Source organism: Pan paniscus, chromosome 17 (genome assembly GCF_029289425.2).
Source record: "Pan paniscus chromosome 17, NHGRI_mPanPan1-v2.0_pri, whole genome shotgun sequence".
Classification (NCBI taxonomy): domain Eukaryota; kingdom Metazoa; phylum Chordata; class Mammalia; order Primates; family Hominidae; genus Pan; species Pan paniscus.
This window is the reverse complement of record NC_073266.2, coordinates 31,134,026-31,141,526: the sequence shown is the minus strand read 5'-3', so window position 1 is coordinate 31,141,526 and position 7,501 is coordinate 31,134,026. Positions and strand designations below refer to the sequence as shown.

General features: G+C 45.3%; 1 non-coding gene across 1 annotated transcript; it reads right to left on the bottom strand.

The window, feature by feature from the left end:
* Nucleotides 1–678: 678 nt before the first annotated feature.
* LOC112437807 (small nucleolar RNA SNORA48) lies at nucleotides 679–812 on the bottom strand. Its single transcript, XR_003026320.1, has one exon. It is a non-coding gene; the product is annotated as a small nucleolar RNA SNORA48 (small nucleolar RNA).
* Nucleotides 813–7,501: the final 6,689 nt, after the last annotated feature.

Here is a 7,501-nt window from a genome sequence, read left to right as displayed (position 1 = left end):
AACTAATTTTTTTATTTTTAGTAGAGATGGAGTTTCACCATGTTGGCCAGGCTGGTCTTGAACTCTTGACCTCAGATGATCCTCCCGCCTTGGCCTCCCAAAGTGCTAGGATTACAGGCGTGAGCCACTGTGCCCAGCTGGAATTCATTAAGATTCTTGAATGTGTAGATTGATTTTTTAAATCAAATTTGTGTAGTTTTCAGTTTATTTCTTTAAATATTCTTTCTTCTCCTTTTGTCTCTCCTCTCCTTCTGTGACTTCCATTTTACCTGTATTGGTACACTTGATGATGTCCTATAGGTATACGAGACTGTTTATTTTCCTTCATTCTTTTTTCCTTTTATTTTTCAAACTAGGTAATCTCAAATGACCTGTCTTAAAGTTCACTGATTCTTTCTTTTATGAGCTCAAATCTACTTTGAATATGATGATAATTTTTCATATTTTGATTATTTTCATTTTCAACTCCAGGATTTCTACTTGGTTCTTTTTAAATAATTTTCTTCTCTTTATTGATATTGTCTATTTGGTGAAACCATTCTCATACATATCTTTAATTATTTGAATGTAGTTTCTTTTAGTTTTTGAGCCTATTTATAGCACCTAATTTAAAGTCTTTGTCTAGTAAGTCTGTTGTCTATGCTTCCTCAGGGAAAGTTTGTATTTACTGTGTTCCCCCAGTGTGTCCAAGGCATGAACCAGGCATGGGCACAGACAAAAGGCCAAGCTGAAATAAACAAGGGGTTGCTTTGTCCCTGGCTGATATGAGATGAATGTCACAGCCAGATGCCACTCTACCCAGGTCAGAGGCATTGACTGCTTTTCTACCTGTGTATGAGTCATACATTCCAATTTTTGTCTGTTTCATTTTGTTGTTGTTGAAAACTGGGCATTTAAAATAATAGAATGTGGCAACTATGGATATCAGATTACCCACCCTTCCCCAGGTTTTCTTGTTGCAGGTATTGTTGTTTGTTTGCCTAGTTACTTTCTTTTTTCATTTTTCTTAGATGGAGTCTCACTCTGTTTGTCCAGGCTGGAGGGCAGTGATGCAATCTTGGCTCACTGCAACCTCCACCTCCTGGATTGAAACGATTCTCCTGCCTCAGCTTCCTGAGTAGCTGGGATTATAGGCATGCACTATGCACTACCATGCCCAGCTAACTTTTGTTTTTGTTTTTTCTTTTCTGTTCTTTTTTTTTGAGACAGAGTCTCGTTCTGTCGCCCAGGCTGGAGTGCAGTGGTATGATCTTGGCTCACTGCAAGCTCCGCCTCCCAGGTTCACGCCATTCTCCTGCCTCAGCCTCCTGAGTAGCTGGGACTACAGGCGCCTGCCACCATGTCTGGCTAATTTTTTGTATTTTTAGTGGAGACAGGGTTTCAGCGTGTTAGCCAGGTTGGTCTCCATCTCCTGACCTTATGATCCACCTGCCTTGGCCTCCCAAAGTGCTGGGATTTACCGGCATGAGCCACTGCGCCAGGCCAAACTTTTTATTTTTTGTATCTCTAAAAATGTGGCCAGGCGTGGTGGCTCACGCCTGTAATCCCAGCACTTTGGGGGGCCGAGGTGGGCAGATCACGAGGTCAGGAGATTGAGACCATCCTGGCTGACATGGCGAAACCCCATCTCCACTAAAAATACAAAAAAATTAGCCGGGCTTGGTGGCGGGTGCCTGTAGTCCCAGCTACTCAGGAGGCTGAGGCAGGAGAATGGTGTGAACCCGGGAGGCGGAGCTTGCAGTGAGCCTAGATGGCATCACTGCACTCCAGCCTGGGCAACAGAAGGAGACTCCATCTCAAAAATAAATAAATAAATAAAAAATTGTGGGCTTAGATGTATTTTTTAATTAAATTTTATTATTTTTTATTTATTATTATTATTTTTTTTGAGACAGAGTCTCACTCTGTCGCCCAGGCTGGAGTGCAGTGGCGCAATCTCAGCTCGCTGCAAGCTCTGCCTCTCGGGTTCACGCCATTCACCTGCCTCAGATTCCCGAGTAGCTGGGACAACAGGCATCCGCCACCACACCCAGCTAATTTTTTTTTTTAATTTTTATTTTTAGTAGAGATGGGGTTTCACTGTGTTTGCCAGATGGTCTTGATCTCCTGACCTCATGATCTGCCTGCCTCGGCCTCCCAAAGTGTGGGGATTACAGGCATGAGCCACCACTCCTAGCCTAAATTTTATTTTTAATAGAAAAATAATTATACATATTCATGGGGGTACATAGTGATGTTTTGATATGTATATAACGTGATAATGTGTAGTAATCAGATCAGGATAATTATCCTTTTAAGCTTTTTGTCAGCATCTTGTTAGTCCTAACTGCTAACATTGCCACAGGAATCTCCAATATTAAACAATTGTTGCTGATTGTTTTCTGCAAATTACCTAGAGGTAGAACTGTTCACAGAGATGGAACTCGGAGTCAGGTGAAATAAAGGCAAGTCTTGAAAAACTGAGTTTTTCAGTGACTTTCCAGACAGGTCAAATAGTGACAGTTCTCTAAGGATGGGGCTTTAGGGGAACTCCAGCCCTGAGCTGTCTCCTCTAGTGGCTGCTGGTTTTCAAGAGGGGCATGGGATTAGGGCAAGTAAAGATGCCACAAACCTGTTCTGACGAGATTCTGCTGTTTTTCTTGAATAAACCCTCCTCAGATTGTTGCAAGCCTTTAGTTAATTTCCAGAATTCCAACAAAATTGATTTTGGCAGTTCTTGGTAGTGTTTTTATTTCTTTTATAGGAGAGTAGATATACAAAAGGCTTTGCTGTTCTGGAAAACTGAATCTTGCAATGCAAGTAAAAGTCAAGCATGCAGAGAAGGCAATAAAGAGCATCCCAGGAAGTGGGGCTAGCAGAGTAGAGGTAGAAGCCTCAGAGAGGGTGGCTCATGAAGTGTGGCTCAGTGTGGCTGAGACGGAGGGTTCCCTTGGGAATGCACACAGAAGATAAAGATGGGGATTTAAGCAGTGACAAAACCCAAGGGGCCTTTATTCCAGGTTATTTTTCTCTGGCTTTTAACATTTAAGATTTTAGATCATAATAGGGAAAATCTGTGGTTCCAGGATAGTTCTTTCATTTGTCACCTATTTGCCTCCAGTTGCATCACACCACCTAGCTCCTAGGCTCTGTAGAACACAATCTGCCACCTATCCTCTCTTCTCCTCTCCAGGAATGAGAAAACACCAGCAGAACTGGGCCCACTGCCTCATGCTGACTGCTGGGAAGAATCTGGCACTTAGCCCTTGCCTCAGAATGTCCTTTCCTCCCTAAAGCCCATAGAATCAGAATGCGCTTTCTCGGGGTGAATGTACAGATGATTTGTTAGGTAAATTGGCAGAAACCTTAAGATTACAAGCAGAAAGATAGAGGGTCATCAGACTGTGCTTGCAGAGCTGGAAGAAGCTGTCTTCCACATTACAGGTTTTCCCCTCCTATTTTCCCTTACGCTAACCCTGAAAACCTTCTTAATTTGGTAGCATGCCCAACCCACAATCTGCCTTTCACCCTTACAGATTTATGGCAAGCTGTATTTCACCTAAGAAATGTAAGCTGTGAAGAGATTATTGTGTGGGGATCCGATCTGGTCCAAATCCTTCTGATCCACCACTATGGACAAGTTGCTCCTAACCTTCCTCACTGTTATCTCGTCTCCTCTTCTGTCAGATGACAATGATAATCCCCACCCCTTGCTGACCTAATACAGTCTAATACAGACTTTAGGAAAGTGACTTGAAATCAGAAAACTATAAGCTCCTTGACCAAAAGTTCCCACTTAAAGACAGGCTTTCTCCTTATCCTTACAAGGATGATTTCCGGCTTAACACGGATTTACAAATACCATGAGTTCCAGTTCTGAACTGTGTAGCTCTGCCCCTGAACATCCACAGGGGAAGCAATGCTTATTATTGTCGGGATTTCAGTCCAGATGAGAGAGTGCTAACTGCAGCAAGTGAGAAGGGCGGCGAGTGGGGAGGAGACCACGGGCCTGCTCCCAGCTGCACCCCTCACTCATCCCAAACAGACCAGGCATTGTGTTCCAAACCAGATTCTGCCCATTAGATCCATGTGGGAGAAGGGAGCTCTGCTTTTTTTTTTTTTTCGTTTAAACATAAGTAGTTTCACAAATAAAGTTCTTGCTTAAACTTTATTTAGCTATCATCCAAGTAAGCTTTCTGGGAAAAACACCCATGAGCCCTGCTGCTGCAAGCCCCTCGTGCCTCTGTGTGGGGTGAGTGAGCAGGTCTGAATTTTTTTGTTTGCTTGTTTGTTTTTGAGACAGAGTCTCACTCTGTCACCCAGGCTGAAGTGCAGTGGCATGATCTCGGCTCACTGCAACCTCTGCATCCCAGGTTCAAGCGATTCTCCTGCCTCAGCCTCCTAAGTAGCTGGGATTACAGGCACCCACCACCATATCCAGCTAATTTTTTTATTTTTAGTAGAGACAGGGTTTCACCATGTTAGCCAGGATGGTCTCGATCTCCTGACCTCATGATCCACCCACCTCGGCTTCCCAAAGTGCTGGGATTACAGGCGTGAGCCACCACGCCCGGCCAGGTCTGAGTTTTACATTGTGCCCAGGTAGTGATGTGGAGGAGCTTTGAGGGGAGCAGGCCCCACACCAGGGAGTTCACACGGGATGCTGCTAGATCCACCTGGCTGGGAGTATAGGAACAGAGGGAAGGAACAAACTCCAAAATCTTTAGGAGATTCAGTCAACCAATTTCATGACTTCTGGGTTGGGACAGAGTGGGAGAGGAAAGAGCTGGGATAGGCCTCGGGTTCTGGTTTGAATCCCATCCACCAAAACAGTGAATGAGCCAGAGAAGGAAGAGGACCTTGGTTTAGAACGTGTCAAAGCTGGGTGTTTCTGGGATGGTCAAGCGACTGGATTCCATAGGCAGATAGACATAGAAAGGGTTAAAGGCTGTTTTTGTTGTTTTGCTTTATTTTTTAGAATAATCATCATTGTAACACCAATCCTTATTAATTCAGGTCATCTTCACAACAAGATACAGATTCTATTATCCTGCTGATAGGCTGTGGGAAAACTGCTGGTAGAGAGGAAGAAGCTGGCAATGGGCGTGCCAGCTGATGATGAGTGGAACAAAGTCCACGAGGAGTGGGAGGTGGAAGCTCGGACGGAGCAGGTGGCAAGGAGAACTCATCCACTGAGACATTAGGAAAGAAGACGTTAGTGTGTTCACATGCGGGGCCTAGCCTGGTGGTTGGATGTTCTTGTCAAAAGAGAAATAATGAAGTGGATGGACTTGGGCAGGGGCCTTGAGGGCAACAGTGAGGTGTGGGACAGCCTCTGAAGGCAGTGATTGAGGGGCCAGGCAGGAGCCCGTGCATTTGCTGTGGCTGTTCTATGCTGCAGACTGGGAGGGAGGAGAGCAGAGATGGCTGGCCGCCTAGCCCAGCTCCACCCACCCTCTTTCTTTCCTTCTGTTTGGAGAGGCGATGCGACCAGCCCAAACTTCTACATGTCTCAGCCTCTCTTGCATCCAGGGATGGCCTGTGTCAGAGTTCTGGCCAATGGGGTGGACACAGAAGTCCTTAGCTTGTCTTTCCAGAAAAGATTTTCTTTTAAATTGGTTTGTGTTTTGTTTGTGGGAATGCTCAGCTGGCACATGCCCTTTGCCCTTTACCCTTCCTTCCCCTTTCCTGCCTGGAATGCAGATGCAGTGCTGGAGGTGAAGCAGCCACATGGTGACCAGGAGGCAACAAGCATGAAGACAAAAGCCACATGCTAACAAAGACTGAATGAAGAGAAAGAGCCTGTTGGGAGCATTCTATGTGTACTTATTAGCCCTGTAGATTTCTTTTATGGGGGAATAAAATAAAACCTCCATTTAATGAAGCCACTGATGTCAGCTTTTATTACACACAGCCAATTGTAGGGTCAACTGATATGGAAGGGAAAACAGATTGTGGTGATGCTCTAGGACTAGGGGTCTGCAAGACAGGGCAAAAGGGGGTGGAGTGTCTTGGTGAAATAGAGGATTTATAATCAACTGTGGGGCCTAGACAGATTAGGGAAGAACAAGAGGCCTACAGAAAGCTAGGAAGCTGGAGGCATGGGGGTAAACTGCACATAGAAGTCTGTAAGCTTATTGTGGGAAGATCTGGGTGCTATGAGAGGGCAGGAACTTGGAACTTGGAACTTGGAACTTGGAACTGGCTGTTGATTCTGGTGTGGCCTATGACAGGTGTGACAAGACCTAGGATGGATGCAAGAGACATGCAGGTCACTGTGAAGCCATGGAAGCCAGAACTTACTCCAAGTAGGGCTCACAATGGGCAACCTTCTTGCGGATGCCTGAGACAGCTCAGTCAATGTCAAAGCCAATTGCCCCTCCTTTCAAACCATGGCGGGCTTGTCGTAACTTCCTCAGTCCCACTGGGCGTCCTTTGGCTCTGTTCTTAGCCTGGCTTACCCTTCTCTTCTCTCCCCATCAAAGATAATTCCCACGGCAAGAGCATTAGCGGATGTTTTTCAGAAACTGGCAAGGCTCTGTCAGTAATGTTTCCCTAGGACTGCAAATTTAAGCCAGTCTCCAAAACTCAGTAACCTGGTAGTAAATCATTATACTCTATTTTCCAAAGAAAATGTCACTTCTAGGATGGATATCCACTTTTGGCTCTTCATAAAATGACCAATGACCCCATAATAAGACAACCACTATAGAAACCAAGCCAAATCTGGATGAGTAACAGAGGGAGATATTAGTGGAGTGTGTACATTAAGGGCCTGGCTGTGCCCACTCTTGCCCACAGCCCCTAATCAGCCAGTTGGCCCCTGAGAGCACCTAGGCCCTGCGCTGGTTTGATGGAAGCACTCCTTCTCTCTCGTCCTCTGTGCCATTAGTCCTCTCCTTGTTTCTAACTTGTAACCAAAACAGTAATGTCCTCACAGCAGCTCCCTGTGTTCCTGCCAGCAAGGGCTCTACAGCAGTCTCGAGAATCTTCTGAAATCTCTCTTCAGACCCATTAGCTGGAGAGTGATAAAGCTCCAAGCTGTAAGACTGGGTGATTTGTTACCCGAGAAACATTTCATTTTAATTCTTTAAGAAATTGCTCAGAGTGATTCTTGGGGAAAAAGAAAAAAACAAAAAAATCCCATAGTTGAATCTTTTCATAGTCAAAACCACTTGCTGTTAAAATCATTGACTACATTTTTTCTGGAATGCTTGACTGATTACACTCGCCCTTCTCCAGAAATATTGACGGTTTCTCAGGCTATGTTGGTTCCCCAAGCACACATAACACAATCCTTGGCAAAATCACTAAAGGAATCATTTATATGGGCTAGAAGACTGCAGCTCTGCCTGGAGAATTGCATTATTTCTTATCTCAACTATAGTGCTGTCACCCTCCAAGGGGGCCTGCTGCACGGCTCCCTGGAGACCCCCACCGCAGGGCCAGAAGCTGCTGGCTGCAGCTGCCTCCTGCCAAGGGCTGTGTATTAGGCATGAGACAGGGGAGTAGAGGTCCTGGT